Consider the following 17,711-nt stretch of genomic DNA (forward strand, 5'->3'; position numbering starts at 1 on the left):
AGGGGTTTCCCAGACAATAAAAGTATTGTTAGCGTCTAATTTAATTAATTAATGTGGTTGGGAGGAGTGTGGCATCAAATAGAGACATTACAGTGAGTCCATCAATGCATTGCATAAGCTTTATAAGCTATCTTTATTAAGTTTCAATCAGGCACTCAGTTGTTCAATCGAGTCTTGAATAGATCTAATTTTATTTCTAGACAGAGATCCGTATTGATAGCGAATTAGAGGAAGCGATCTACCATCATCCTCTACATTAATTAATTAGAATGGGGATCCAATATGAGATGCACTACGCGTAACTGAAACTAAAATAATAGTTGTTTCGAGACACTTGCTTTCGTAAATTAATAATAATTTGTAGTTTTCATAAAGAATTTAGATAGGTTTTGTCGCTGCACATACGGGAGTTTTTCTGCCGTAAATCCGACGTTTAGACGTTGGTAGTGAGTCTAGTCTAGAGCTGGTACAAGGTAGAATTGTGTTCTGGCAGGTAGAGTTGTATTTCGGTAGCTAGTTTTGTGTTCCTTTGCGAATTACAAGATTACACCTAAACGAAAATACCTTGGTAATGTAGAGGAAGAGCACGTGGTCGAGCACGTGAATACGTGCGCACGACGAGAGGACTGGGTACGAGTCTCTACTAGACTAATAGGTAGGGTAGCGACTAGGAGTGACTCTTTGACAAGGTGTCTGTATGGAATACAGTGAGCTAAAGTGACAGTATAACGGTGACAATTGACATCTTCTGGCCTTCCGCTCAACTCGTGAAGCGATGACCACTTCTAATGCGGAAGTACACTTTAGTAATGCCCTACGTGCCATCGTACGGATTTCTCTGTCGTATAACCTTAGCGTTGCATTGCCATTTAGGCTTACAATGACAGACGCACCCCTATAAAGTGAGGCTCCGCATCTCCACAAGTCTCGGTAAACCCCTGGTGCAGACATGCCGTCACATACTAAATGGAAATGGCATAAGTAAGGTATAGCCGTCCAATTTGGCTACTGTGATAAATTTGAAGCAAGATAAATATCAGTGAATCGACGTCTATTGTATTGTGGGTGTGCAATTTTTTCATTTGACACTTGCAAGTGCTTCCCGTTGAAGCAGACCTTTCGAGTTTTTGTCGTTTCACGACAACAGTGATGTCATTTGTCATACTAATGGTCGTTGGATGACGAAACACTGGTAGTATATCTGAGACATCAATTTCTGCTGTTATGGGCCGCTTGAAGCACGACTGATAAGTTGTGCCTACTCTTTTCCTCCTCTGCTTGTTATTCAGATTTTTTCTTTTTCGGTGTCGTTTTGCTGTACACTTATCTACAGTATGCGCACTGTTATGATACGGGCAACCAAGTTTGCGTATAAAGTCTGTCCAATGAAACCGACTTTTTATCATTCGCTGACCACGCAGGTATCTTATACATTGCGTAACCTTTCTCATCCTGAGAACTTTGCTTTCGGAATTGCTTAGCGGAAATTCTTCCGGTGTCTGGCAGTCAACGTCATTTTAGAAGTTCAGATAATGCATTTCGTCATAAAGCCATGGTGGCAAGTTTGGAAGGGATTTTGCGTCAAAGAAGCTGTTTACATAATTGCGGAGACGAAACCGACATTGCGTGTGTCTGATTTTTGTAAATTTTTAGATGTATTTCTCGATATCTTTTCTGAGTCTGTATACGCTTCGCATTGGCATCAGCCAGACTGTCTCGAATGTCGTGCGGTCGTTCTGACGGAAAACAGTAGAGTTGAGCAATAAATCAACGACCAAAAGAGTGAACGAGCGAAACCGTTTTTATACTCTTAGCTAAACGAGAGCAATAGGTCACTCAATTGTCTTGTTAGAGAGGCGGCAAATGGTTTGATGGTATACGCGTGTTTGATGACATTGAGCAACAGAATGTGCGGCTGAACAAAGAGTACTCGTAACAGTTTGTATTAAGAGTCTAGTCGAAAGAAGCTTATGTTATATAGAATCAACGCAACACTGTTCATTCACTGTCTAGTCAAAGTGTCTGTATATAGTGGCCCAACTTACTTGTGCCTGTCAGGCCGCCGTGCATGCACCTACATATTGGAATGGTTCATGCATTTGAGTATTTGTCTTTTGTCTATCGGTGGCCAGAAAACAATCGCGAAGTCTCTGTGTTATAGATCTTTATACTTCCGTTCTTTTTGGCGTTCCCCTTGAAAGGTCGAGAGGAAACCACAACTGTGAAGACACTGACGGATCTTGTCTCTACTGCATGGAGTAGCATGCACAAGCACATCGACAAAAATGCGTTTCAGCTAGTATATACGGCATAGTGAACAGCATTTATCTCTCACATTTAATTAAACTCTGATAAATAATCAAATAATTTATTCTAATTCACATATAGTCAAAGTCATAAGCTAATTTATTGAATACTCGCAAATCAGTTTCTTGAAACGTCATCTCTCCGTCTGCGATTGCCACTATAGAAGTCAGGGCGCCTTACTTTTTGGTAAGTTGACAGCCTGTTAAGATAGTTTCGGTGTCGCTCCATTTCCATTTCTCTGATAGATGTTGTGTACCATTAATTTTAATCGATTCCGTGCAGCTGAAGCGACGGTACACATTAACGAACTTCTTCATTTGTGTGCAGCCGATGGGATCCGACGCCGTCGTGGTAACACCGCATTTGACCTGGAAGATGACAGGTGGGTATCTGTCTCGATCGTATGTGCAGAAAACCGTCGGTCTGCACAGTCTGTTAACCGGTTTTTTTTGTAACTCCTTATCGACAGCAGCATAGGCGTCGTTAAGCTGCTCGACAGCGTGGTTCGAGCAGCCACACGTACTTGTCTCATTGTAGTCCTCATTCTTGAAGAGTTCGAGTTGGCGCAGTGCTGGGTTAGCTGCAAGCAGAGTGGAAGAATAATGTTTGTTGTAGACGTCATTTTGCCGTGAACGAAACCACCGACGAAGTGTGACAAGAGCTTGAGGAGTGCATGTATCTGCATCCACAGACTGCGATGATACACGCAAGACGGCCAAGATAAGACCAGCAAAATACCAAGCAGTCGATCGATTCATTACTTGAACGCGTCGCAAACAGAATGAAGTCTCGACCTCTTCGTCGGTTGATATAGCATGCGATCGATCTCTACCGGTGGGGAAAAGTGTGCAGAAATTTGACCAAACACCGGAGAACGATTTCATCCAGGTCTGTTGCCAGCTCAGGAGAGCTGGGTCACCCACCACTCAGTTACCACCTTCAATTACCTCTCTCTCTCACTATGCTTATCACACTAGCAGGTGAGGTAATGAGGTACCTTGCGGTTACGAGACCGACGGGGGAATCCCTTGCTAGCATTAGGTTTAGTACAGTACAGAGACGTTGTTGCTAAACAACTCGGGTTCGATGCTGATCTGGCTTTTGTGTGGTCGGTTGTTGTTCTCTTCCCATCGTGAGAGTGTATACACTCCGGTTTCTCTTCGCTTCTCAGTCGCATCGTGGGTGCATGTGTTCTGTAGTGTGGCGAAGGGTGAGCGTTTCCGTAGTAGTTGTTTTCCTGCGTTTCGCTGTCACGTTAAGTGAGAGTTCTAAGTTGCTAACGTTAGCAAGAATTTCTAGAGCGGGAGCTGCTGCCGCTTAGCGTATGATGTCACGGTCTAAGTTTGATCGAGTGAGCAATTAGGATTCTCAAAAACTTCGTTAGTGCCTAGGGTGCGTATATGTGCCACTAAAATTGCTGTCACTGTAAATTTTTAGAACTAACTGAATATCGTTTTTTCTATTCGTTCTATGAGATATTATTTCATTATATATTTATTTGATATTATTTAATATTAATTAGGTAACTATTTACTTAATTTTTGATTTCGTTTTCAACATTTTGACGTCGTTTATACTACCAGTAGTCTCGCTCTGCATGAAATGTCACTAGAATCAGTGAGGTGTTAGTGTGGAGTCGATGTACGTGGATTGACGATACACTCAAACGTACAGTAGGCGTACGAACGGCGCAGCCAAAGGGGTCATGGCCCCCGCAGTAATTTTTGTAAGAGGTAATCACAGTAATTTCTCAATAAAGTTGCACAAATGCATGCAATAAAGTTGTACAAGATTGTAACGTTTAGCTTCAAACATACAGAGTATATACTATAGAGGGATGATAGTCTTCTAGCATCTACAGTACCAGAGGTGGCAGAAGCTCTTTTGGATGGAGGGGGGAATTTTGTAACAGACTGCCGCCATTTTGATTTAACTAAATATGGTACGTTCGTTTGTCATTAAATAATTTGTGACAGAAGTAGCCAGAGCAGGATGCACACAAATGATCACCACAATGTGTATCATAGCCTCGTCCCCTGACTCACGTGAGCCTGGCAGTGTCTGGTTCCCAGTTGAAAGTGTCATATGGGAACCGGACACTGCCAGGCTCACGTGAGTCTGGCAACGAGACTAGTGTATCAAGCCTTCAACCGCAACACTATCCAATACTATTTCTACTTGCAATATTATTTCTGCATTGTCCTAGAAGAGACTGACCACGTGAACTTTGCCTGTACAACGAGTCATTGACGACACCAACCTCGGTACCCAGATTTTCTCTCAAACTTGATGCCCCCAATCACACTAGAGGAGGGGCTATTGTCTCCTCTGCCCCTAGGTTCCGCCGCCCTAGGCCTGTATACGTATCTTCTTCACACATGCGCCACTATTTTCTCACTCAGTAGAGGAATTGTATTTTATACGTTTACATGAGTAAGAATGAAGAACTGGCAGTGCGTCTTTCATACATCATGCTGTGCAGCACAAGCGTGCATAGAAATTAAAGGATCAAAACCTTAGAGCACAAAACTAAGAAAGCACAATTTAAAAAATAAAAAATTAACGTAAAAATTAAAAATTACAATTTTTTAAACAAAAAGTTAAGAACATTTTAATAGCTATCTATTCTAAAATTGAAAGTTTGAGAAATCAAAATTAAAATGAATGCAAAAATTAAATGGACCAATCACCTAGTGACCATAACAAACCAACATTCCTATAGCTAATACGTGCTACATAGCTGTACATACGAGTCTACACACCTCAATTCTTACAAATGCCATGGTTGTCTAGGGTTACTACCTGGTATAATTAAACACTGAATTTTTGGCTGGTGGGTATTTTTTGAATTTAAGAAGTATGCGTTTGGTATACATAAATTTGTTGTGGTTGTCTGAGGTATAGTGGGTACGTTTCTGTACATTTTATACAAAGAGTTTAAGAGTTAGTGAACCAATGACTGTAACTGTAATTATGGTTAGTATTTTTCTTTTTCTTTTCTTCTTTTTCTTCTTTTTCTTCTTGTGTGTATGTTCTGTTGCGACTATGTAATTTTGTCGTTAGTGGGTATGCCTTCGGATATTGTACATGTATACCACTCGGTATAAACAAAATACATATTATTATAAAATTATTATTAAACGTTGATATGAACAAATTTTTGACCTTTTAATTAGGCAACTACAAAACATTTTGTTTTGTGGTCTTAGTTTATACAACGTTTGAAGAAGGTGACAGTGACCGTGTGTGTGACTGTCTCTACAAGGATTTGAAATTTTAAACTTTTGAGTGAGTCGATTGACCCTAGAGGAGAGGACACGCCTCGGGGGTAATTGAAAGCAATCTGCGCAAAGTACGGGGTGTACTGAGACATGACTGACGTACAGTATCGAAAAAATATTTTACGTATAACGTATATAGCCAGACCCTTTACGCCGCGTCATACTTCCGCGCCGTAAGTATGACGCTGCGAAGAGGGTCTGGGCTACGCGAGACAAAATGGGGCTACTACAGTTAGATGTTGGTCCCGCCTTTACGGGAATTCTAATCACATAACGAAACGGATTGATGAATAAGTAAATTAACGTTTTGAAACGTATTCTCGACGCTCTAACGGGTTGATTACAGTTGTACTCCCATTTGGGTGACCATCAATCCAACCACATGGCAGGTAAGCCCTGCAGGATACACGCATGTCTCTGTGCTTAATTAATAAGGTGACTAATGACTAGCCGGATCAATATAGACTAATAGCATGCATTACAGTGACCACATAGTCTACATAGGCTTAGGAAGCGGGGGTCAGGAAAGCGGGGGAAGGGGAGAGGAGAGGGGTAGGATGGGCTCGTGTCCCTCCAATATTGGCTAGGTTTGAATAACTAATAACACATTTAGCCATGTTTGCCGAGCCTAGGCAAATGGCGCCCTCAACCAAATGTGGGCCTCCTTAACCAAATCTAGGTTCCTACGCCGCTTCTCTAGACAGCACACCCGTCGTTGGCAATGTGCCGTTCACCAGATCAGAAACTCTCCAAATACACAAACAATTCTTGGTCTTCTATGCACAATATTTGCCTTTCTAAACACAAACTGCAGCCGTTGCCAGCAGGGCAACTGACTATGGCGCGGTATACCAACGTCTACTAGTCAAACTGTTCATGCAGCATATGCTCGATAATTTATTCGAAAACGCCCCTATGAGGAGGATTTCCAGGCGACACAGAAACACGCCTACTGCATGGCTGATACTTCAGTATATGTATCCAGATACATTGAGGCAAATTAACAGTAACTAGAAACACACGAATCGAAAATTTGTGAATATCTCAACTTGTATTGCTATGCTAGTTCTAAAAAATGCTTTTCTAGAAAGACAGTCTGTAAAGCGATTTTCGAATAAGAAACTTTGTACGTCACACTTTGAAAATAATAATGTCAACAGCAGTACGACACAATTAATTGAACCATACAAATATATAAGAAACATAATAGAGTACAAGCAATAAATACAATAAAATAATCATAGACATATCATTTATTTCAATTGTTTTTCATTATGTTTTGAATTTCTTGTGGTTGATTGCAGCTGCACTTGCTTTTCAGCTCGCATCCTGTGTAGAGAATCTCGTTGTCGACCCAGTCCCATTGCTCCGAGTCAGTGTCGTTGGCGTCCTGACACTTAGATCGTCGCAGTACCGTTATGACGTTCTTTTTGGAATTACAGATGAAGGGATCCGACGCTTCAGTTGTGAAATTACACTTGACGTGGTAGATGACAGGCGGGTATCTGTCTTGATCGTACGAGCAGGACACCTTTGGGTTGCACACTCTGTTAGCGCGTGTGTCGTTTTGTAACGCGTTGTCAACAGCTGAATAGGCGGGGCCCTCGTCTGGGCACCCGCAGGTGTTCGTTTCCTTGTAGTTATCATATTTGAAGAGTTCTAGCTGACGAAGAGCCGGTTGAGCTTTCATCAGATTAACAGAATAGGGGACTTGCTTTTGGTACTCACGGAACGCCGAACGAAGGGCGACGAGAGCATTTGGAGCGCATTTACCGAGAACGGCCGGCCTCGGTCGTGGAGATCCCGGCAACGCCGTCGAGATGAGGCAGAGAATGGAGGCGAAAACGACACTCGTTAATCGATCCATGAGTTCGCAGCAGAGCAGCTGATTTCAAGACAATTGATACCGGAGTGTCAATTATACTGTTGTTATATAGTTTTCTGTCGTGCTCGAAGGGAAATTTCGAGTCTGGATTGCTAAACGCGAGGGCTATTTCACGGTCTATGTAATGTCGTCACATGCACGTTTATCACATGCATTAGGCTGGGTGGATTGCTTGCCACTCAGTTACCACCTCATTAGACCTCTTGCTTGTGAAAGGTGAGGCAACAAGGTGTATGCATGCGGTTGAGATTGGGGAAGACGTGAAGATGTAATGCATAGAGGCAAAGGGCACAGGAATCGCACAGCAGTTGTTAAACGTGGGCGTTGTTAGTGCTGATTTAGCTTCAGTGTGGGTTTAGGTCTCTTGCTAGCGCGTCCGGGTCTCGAGCAGACTTCCTCTTTACTTTCACATGCGAATTCCGTTCGGCACATGCGAGGAAAATCTAAGGTTTTCCGCGATGAGATCACTGCTGGATTTGTTGTGTGCAGTCACTGTCTCAAGATGTTGAGGGTGCGTGGAGGATACTGCTGTCCGGTCGCTGTCTACATGACGTCACGCGAATGGAAACCATTGAGCATTGTGATTAATTTGCAAGTAGTCAAGCCTGCTGGTCAGGCAACTGTCTGTCTAGTCTAAGTACTTAAAGCATGAATTCCAGCGGTCTTGACCGGTTGTTGCCCCAATTTTCGATCTGAATGTGGGTGTGGGATATCCAAGTTATTACTAATTAAGAAGACACTTTGCACTGAAAAATGTTTACTCTTAATTACTCATTTATTGCAATTTATTTAATATTTTTATTATTTTTAAACTGTTTACTTAGAATAGGATTACCCTACTGCTCCTAATGTTTTTCGAGACTAATTTTTTTCAAGACTCCAAAAATAGTTTAGAATTTTTCTAAGAATCCTAATTTTTTCGAAGTCTTGATGTGCAATATTACTCATTTATTGATATAATTTTTTATTTATTCTTTCCAACTGATTGAATTCTCTAAACGTTTCTAGCTGCACATTTCCGTCTAGCGGCCATTTTTTACGATGTTTTATGCGCGTGCGCAAAACCCTGACAACCAATAATTAGCTACGAGAGTAAAAGAAGGACGCCATATTAAGTGGTGGACTGCTTCCCCAGAAGCTCACTCTAGACGTGTTGAGTTGACTTCCGGTCTGTCTGTTGGTATGTCGTTATGTTTGTTTGTAAGCGTGTGTCACACTCGGGGAGTTTGTTGAGCCAATCAGTAGTCGTTCTGGGACAGAGAAAATAGGTGACGTAACGCTAGCTTGTCAACATGAATCACAGTCGGGAACTTGTTGAGCCAATCAGCAGTTCTTTGGGACACCAACAATAGGTGACGTAACAATCCTGCGCATTATGATAGAAAGACTAAGATGTCATATCCATAGCAATAACGTTAATAAGGTCAAACCGTCGTCAAACTGAGAAGCGCAGAGTAAAGCTCGGGTAATAGTTGTACGTGTCTGTTACTTTTTTACAGAAGAATCGCAAAACAAACGAATTTCATCATTCTTCCGAGAAGCCGAAGGTCCCATAAGGGTCCCATGGGACCATGCATGCATGTACCGTTGCGCTCGACCAGTGTCATCCGCAACAGCGGCGTCGCGTAATAGGGACTAGAGGGGGCTGAAGCCCCACCACTTTTCGGGGGCGTTTTCAAAATTTTAATATCAAAGACCGGAGCCTAAGTCTCAGCAGCGAGTCAGCCCAGTGGCGGATCTAGAGGGGGTTCCGTGGAACCTTCTAAATTTTGTGACGTCATCACACGGAGATGACCGCGTACCAGCGGTGCTTGTTACTTCCTGACGTGACTCGCAGCTCACGTTTTAGTTTTAAGTAACTTCGCGCGGAGGTGCAATACAGATTATGAACTATCGACGTAGGTCCATCATTGTCGGACAGTACGAGTGAGTCGTACGGTACTCCTACTCTTTCTATATTAATTTATGGTAACTTGTTTTCAATCTCAGTTATTCTCCAACAACATGTTTAATTTACTTCCTTGCAATGATAATGTTTCAAAGTAGTTATTTTCTATCTCATGAAAATATACTTCCACCTTTTATGGTCACAACATTCACAATTTCATGAAACCATATGTCTATAGAAGCTTTCTTCGGAAAGAAAAGAAAAAGCGGTAACATTTGCCTGTCTAGCGAAAGACATGTATAGGCTTGCAAGATCAATTCAAATTCTTCAGCACTGTAGATTCATCTAGGTTCGTGAGCTCTTTGCTCACCTTTACTTCGACGACAACTTGCACACCCCGTGCACTCATGACACTTCGCTTGTGGCTCAGAGCATATCAGTATGACCAGGACAAGCCCACACACTAAATGCAATATTTCCACAACGACAACTACATCGAACCGGCCACTTGTCAGACCGAAGACGACCAGGCATATCTGGGTAAGTTAGTTTTTAACCTTTCGGTTCTTTCCTCGTTTACTTGTGTTAGAATTTTAAGCGTTTGGTTAATTAAAACGTCACAAGCAGAAAATGATGTTAGCGAATGTTTTGCAGTAAACGGCGTAAATAGTTTTGCGCACTCCTATCGTATAGTCTTTGATAACAATCAATTAGCTGCTTATGGCATGGTACTGAACGGCATTAGTTTGTTTCTTGGAAAGCACATTTTATAAAAATTGTTATCAACTTGCAAATTATATATTAATAGTTATATAATTATAATAGGGTTAGCATCGACATTCAGCTGTTGAGTTTGACAGCTCTTACTAACAAGACTGCGAGGAATCGGTTTAGTTAGCGTGCAGACGGTCTGCATGCAAGTTACAGACATGAACTCGTCAGACATAACGAAAAGGCAGAGATCACACTCAAAGTTCTGCTAGAAAGATGATCTCTTACGTCACTGCATGAATTTGCAACTAATTATTTCCCTGGGAACTGTCGTTTCTCATCAATACATCGAGTTCACGTCTTCACTACTAAAGAATTGCCTAACTGATACCGCCCTACTTCTAGGTCACAGGATGTTGTACAGGTAATGCGTAGGTGGCAAGCTGCAAGTCGACCCGTTGAAATACCCAAGGAAACGACAGGAAATATGAAAACCCTTCTATTTTAAGCAAATGAGGTAAGTTTCGCATGTTCCCTCAGGAACTAGAGACATTATATCAAGCAAGCCAAACTTTCAGCTCTCACATTTAGTGTATTGCAGCACCACACACAATGGAAACAGAGACAACACTACTTTTCATGAGCACTTTGCTCACCTCTGTGACGCTAAGTTCGACGGCAACTTGCACACCTCGTGCACTCGTGACACTTCGCTCGTGGTTCCGAGCATATCAGTATGACAAGCACAAGCCTACACGTCAAATGCAATATTTCCGCAACGACAGTTACATCGAACCGGCCACTTGTCAGACCAAAGACGACGACCAGGTAATCTGGGCTTAACTAAAGAATTGGCACAAGACAAAAGCTCCAATCGCATTGCAATCCGAGAGTGGTCTGCACCTTTGACCGAGACAGGTATCCGCCTGTCATCTATCAGGTCAAGTGCGGTACTGCAACGAAGGCGTCGGATCCTTTCACCTGTAAGAGAAAGGAGACTACTATTGCAGTTCTGAGACGATACAACTGTAAAGACGCGAAAGGAAAAGACTCGGAAGGGTGGCAGTGGGACGACAAGCAGACAATCTACACGGGATGCGAACTACAGACTAAATGCGATTAAAACAAGTTCAAATGTTTTATATTTTCAAAGTTAAATATAAAATTTTGATTAAAATTTGTATTTTTGTGTACATTTTACATAACTGTATAAATATATTTTGATTATCTGCACTGTACAGTACATGTATAGTAATAATTGTTATCTAGAATTGTTTCCCGCGAAATTTTTTATAATATATATTAACGGACGTTGAAAATCTAATGTGAGCCAAATTCGTGCAAAATGACATCTCTACATACCACTATAGTACAAACACATTGCAAATAGACACCGGTTGAGTGGGCGGATTATGACGGATGTGTGGGTGTCAAACAAGAAAGCATGCGCACAACCACGATACACATTTCTGTTCGTTCATGAATTTGACTCAGATTAGTTAATGCATTATTACAAGCATTTGCCACAGTAGAAACGACATATAGAAGCAATTTCAGAGACTGATCAATAGATGATGAAGCAATCGACCCAAATAATCAATTATGTAATTGAAGTCATGTGATGCATGCAGTCCCGCTGTTCACACTAGATTACGAATATTTTGTTACTATTGCACGATCAAGGTAATCGACAGCACATGACACACACACACACACACACACACACACACACACACACACACACACACACACACACACACACACACACACACACCACACCACACACACACACACACACACACACACACACACACACACACACACACACACACACACACACACACACACACACACACACACACACACACACACACACACACACACACACACACACACACAACGGAAATCAGTACAAGTTGCACAATTAGCTTTTACCAAAACACATCTTTGTGTGACAACCATCATTGAGACACTCCCAGGAGCGGATCCAGAATCATTTCTAGAAGAGAGTTAAGTTGGTTTACGCAACTAGTAATAATATGAAATCTGTGTTTTATTTATTTAATTCTGAAGCTACGACCGTTTGCGTATAAACTTAAAAAATATCTAACTCTTATATAATCTGCTCTGGGAACTAACAGAGTGTTTACTGAAAACCCTTCGATCCCGGTTGTTTACCTACCCTCCTAAACTTCTCTAGATCCTCCAGCGAGTCTTCGCTGCTCAGCAAACGGCATGCTGCACCTGTTACTGTTCTATAGTCTAAAGTTTTTTTTAAAGTTTCGGTTCTTTTCTCGTTTACTTGTGTTAGAATTTCAAGCATTTTGTCAATTGAAACGTAAAAAGCAGAAAACGATGTTATGGAATGTTTTGTCGTAAACGGCGTAAAGAGTTTTGTGTACTACTCTCGTATACGTAGTGTTTGATATAAATCAATGTATTAGTTTGTTGTCTTGAAAAGTACAATTTATAAAACATTGTTATCAACTTGCAAATTATAATAGAGTTTAATAGAATCAATAATCAGCTATTGAGTTTGACAGATCTTACTCAAAAGACCGCGGGGAATCGCTTGAGCGTGAAGACTGGTCTGCATGCAAGTTACAGATATGAACTTGTTGGACATAACTATCGAAAGGTCACAGATCGCACTCAAAAGTTGTGCTAGAAAGATGATCTCTACAAGTCACTGCATGAGTTAGCAACAAATGATTTCCCTGGTAACCGTCGCTCTTCATACGTCGAGTTCATGTGTCTAGTACTAGATTAATTGTTTATCGCATACCGTGCTACTTCTAGGTCACATGAAGAGTGTTCTACAGATAATGCGTAAATGGTAATTTCCAATTAAGTCCGTTGAAATGACCAACGGAAGAACATAAAATATAAATAAAAAACCTTTTTTTATTCTAAGCCCTTGACTCAAATTGAGGTAAGTCTCCACAGGTTACTCAAGAATTCTAAGACATGGAGTGCGTTTGATGTGCACTTCCGGTAGTTAGAAAACTGCTGAAACTGCTGGGATTCGCGTTAGATTTAGTTCTGAAACTGTTCGAACTGATTTCGTCAGTTCTGTCCAAGAAGCTGGAACTGCTTTATTTTAAAATGACGGAATCGATACGCCTCTTCTGCAAAAGTCCCGGAAGTGTGACGACGTACTATATTTTGCAGACAGCGATACTCATTTTTCGTACGCTCTATCGCTCCGTTTGAGAAAGATTGACGTCCATCACAAGGTCAACAAGAGACGCTGTTAGCTAAAATCGCTCTGTTGTGTCGATGAATCAGTAGCTGAATTTAAAGTCTGATGAAGACGCGTTGGCATTGCCTCAGCTAGCAGTTCCGGTTCACAATATAGTTTTCGTTCGATTTATTTCTGATACTGTCAGTTCTAACAGTAGCGACACACCCTCAGATTCATTTCTAGCTAGAACTGCAAATCGAATGCGTCCATGATCAAGCAGGCATATTTCACAATATCTGCCATGAGACAGCAACCTGCGGTCCGGTACCAAGTCACACTCGAAGCCGGATTAGGCGGAGCGGCAGCCGGACAAATAGAATTGATGTCATTTATTTTGTTCTGTCACTTTGCTCACCTTCGTGACGTTCAGTTCGACGGCAACTTGCACACCTCGTGCACTCGTGACACTTCGCTCGTGGTTCCGAGCCTACCAGTATGACCAGCACAAGTCCACACGTCAAATGCAATATTTCCGCAACGACAGTTACATCGAACCGGCCACTTGCCAGACCAAAGACGACGACCAGGCATATCTGGGCTTATCCAAAGAATTGGCACACGACGGAGTCTCCAATCGCATTTGCAATCCGAGAGTGATTTGCACCTTTGACAGAGACAGGTATCCGCTTGTCATCTATTAGGTCGAATGTGGTACTGTGACGAAGGCGTCGGATCCTTTCACTTGTAAGAGAAACGAGACCACTACTGCGGTTCTGAGAGGATACAACTTTAAAGATGCGAAAGGGAAAAACTCGGAAGGGTGGAAGTTGGACGACAAGCAGACAATCTACACGGGATGCAAACATTTAAAGAGTAAATGCGATTTCGAGCACCAAAATAAGTTCAATTTTTTTACTGTTTTTATAGTTAAATGAATAATAAATTGCTGTATTTTTGTATATAATTTTATATATAAATATAAATCTATTATTGATTGTTTGCGCTGTATAATCATGTCTAGAGTCTTATTGTATGGAATTGTTTACTGCGAAATATTTTATAATTTATGAACAAAAGTTATCGACACCGAAAATCAAATCTGAGTCGAGTTCGTGCACATTGACATTTTATCTTATACCTCGAGCATAGTACAAACACATTGCCAGTAGACCGTCCGGTTGAGTGAGCGGATTATGGCGGATGTGTGGGTGTAAAAACAGAGAAGCACAGCCGCGATACACATGTCAGTCTGTTCAATACTATGTAATTAATGCATTGTTGCAAGCTTTGGTCACAGTAGAAAACAAGGCAATTTGATAGTCACAAAGACCGATCGATAGATGATGTAACGATTGACCTAAATAGTCACTAGAATTAGGGATTCGAAAATTTTTTGTAAACTAGGATATTTCGTTTGTATTGCATACTCACGGCAGTCAACAACGCGCGCGCGCAAACACACACACACACACACACACACACACACACACACACACACACACACACACACACACACACAACTGACACGGACAAAGACACACACAGACACGAACACACGCGGAGACACTCACACACACACACACACACACACACACACACACACACACACACACACACACACACACACACACACACACACACACACACACACACACACACACACACACACACACACACACACACACACACACACACACACACACACAGACAGACAGACAGACAGACAGACAGACAGACAGACAGACAGACAGACAGACAGACAGACAGACAGACAGACACACACACACACACACCACACACACACACACACACACATTTCATGACCCTTTGGGTCATTTTTCTTGGACTCATAGATAGTGATTTAGTGTTGACTGTAATAGCGTTGATGACAGACAGACAGACAGAAAGATAGACAGACAGACAGACAGACAGACAGACAGACAGACAGACAGACACACACACACACACCACACACACACACACACACATTTCATGACCCTTTGGGTCATTTTTCTTGGACTCATAGATAGTGATTTAGTGTTGACTGTAATAGCGTTGATGACAGACAGACAGACAGACAGATAGACAGACAGACAGACAGACAGACAGACAGACAGACAGACAGACAGACACACACACACACACCACACACACACACACACACACACACACACACACACACACACACACACACACACACACACACACACACACACTCACACACATGCTCATACACAAACGGATATGAGTACAAATTTAGTAATACCATGCTACGAAGGTGTCACCAACACACGCAGCCGTCACCAAAACACATATTTATGACAACCTTCATTCAAGGACATCACGTACTATGCGCTAGAGTAAGCGCTATCCCACTCTTTGTGGGCGTGGTACTTTAAAATTAGTATAGCATCTAATGTCGGGCTGTTTGAAAATCAAGCAGTCCTATAACATTTTAGTTTTGGCATGATACGCGTTCTCTATGACGTCACCTGTTCAACCTTATTGATGATCTCCTCACTTTTAAGACCAATGTGACGCCCTTGCTTCATTGAGACACTCCCATGGGCGGATCCAGAATCTAAGAGAGAGTTGAGTTGGTTTACGTATATAATAAAAACATAAAATCTGTGTTTGATTTATTTAATTCTGAAGCTAAAACTGCATGACCATTTGCGTATAAAATTTAAAAAATATTTAAGTCAATTATATATCTGCTCTGAGAACTAGACAGACTTTTACACTAAATTGTTCGATCCCGGTTGTATCTATCGAACCCTTCTGGACTCCTTTAGATCCGCCAGCGATTTTATGTCGCTCACATAAAGACGGCATGCTGCACCGGTTTACTGCATCTGCCTATTTACAAGTTAAGTTAGTTTTTTAACGTTTCGGTTCTTTCCTCGTTTACTTGTGTTAGAATTTTAAGCGTTTGGTCAATTAAAACGTTACAAGCAGAAAATTATGTTAGCGAATGTTTTGCAACAAACGGCGTAAATAGTTTTGCGCACTCCTATCGTATAGTGTTTGATAACAATCAATTAGCTGATTATGGCATGGTACTGTACGGCATTAGTTTGTTTCTTGGAAAGCACATTTTATAAAAATTGTTATCAACTTGCAAATTATATATTAATAATTATATAATTATAATAGGATTAGCATCGACATTCAGCTGTTGAGTTTGACAGCTCTTACTAACAAGACTGCGAGGAATCGGTTTAGTTAGCGTGCAGACGGTCTGCATGCAAGTTACAGATATGAACTCGTCAGACATAACGAAGAGACAGAGATCGCACTCAAAGCTCTGCTAGAAAAGATGATCTCTTACGTCACTGCATGAATTTGCAACTAATCATTTCCCTGGGACCCGTCGTTTCTCATCAATACATCGAGTTCACGTCTTCACTACTAAAGAATTGCCTAACTGATACCGCCCTACTTCTAGGTCACAAAATGTTGTACAGGTAATGCGTAGGTGGCAAGCTGCAAGTCGACCCGTTGAAATGCTCGAGGACATGCAGACCGGAAATATGAAAATCTTTCTATTCTAAGTTCTTGAGGTAAGTTTGTCGTGTTCCCCTAGGAACTAGAGACATTATATCAAGCGAGACATACTTTCAGCTCTCACATTTAGTGTATTGCAGCTCCACACACAATGCGAACAGAGACAACACTACTTTTCATGAGCACTTTGTTTACCTTTGTGACGCTAAGTTCGACGGCAACTTGCACACCTCGTGCACTCGTGACACTTCGCTCGTGGTTCCGAGCATATCAGTATGACCAGCACAAGCCCACACGTCAAATGCAATATTTCCGCAACGACAGTTACATCGAACCGGCCACTTGTCAGACCAAAGACGACGACCAGGCATATCTGGGCTTAACTAAAGAATTGGCACAAAACAAAAGCTCCAATCGCATTTGCAATCCGAGAGTGGTCTGCACCTTTGACCGACACAGGTATCCGCCTGTCATCTATCAGGTCAAGTGCGGTACTGCGACGAAGGCGTCGGATCTTTTCACCTGTAAGAGAAAAGAGACTACTATTGCAGTTCTGAGACGATACAACTGTAAAGATGCGAGAGGAAAAGACTGATTAAAATTTGTATTTTTGTGTACATTTTACATAACTGTATAAATATATTTTGATTATCTGCGCTGTCAGTACAATAATTTGATACAATAATTGTTGTATCAAATTGTTTACCGCGAAATACTTTATAAAAAGTATTAATGGACGCTGAAAATCTAATGTGAGTCAAATTCGTGCACAATGACATCTCTACACTCCACTATACTACAAACACATTACAAGTAGACACCGGTTGTGTGGGCGGATTATGACGGATGTGTGGGTGTCAAACAGGGAAGGATGCGCACAGCCCTGATACACATTTCTGTTCGTTCATGAATTTGACTCAGATTAGTTAATGCATTATTACAAGCTTT

The sequence above is a fragment of the Corticium candelabrum genome, chromosome 7, assembly GCF_963422355.1.
Source record: "Corticium candelabrum chromosome 7, ooCorCand1.1, whole genome shotgun sequence".
Taxonomy (NCBI): Eukaryota; Metazoa; Porifera; class Homoscleromorpha; order Homosclerophorida; family Plakinidae; genus Corticium; species Corticium candelabrum.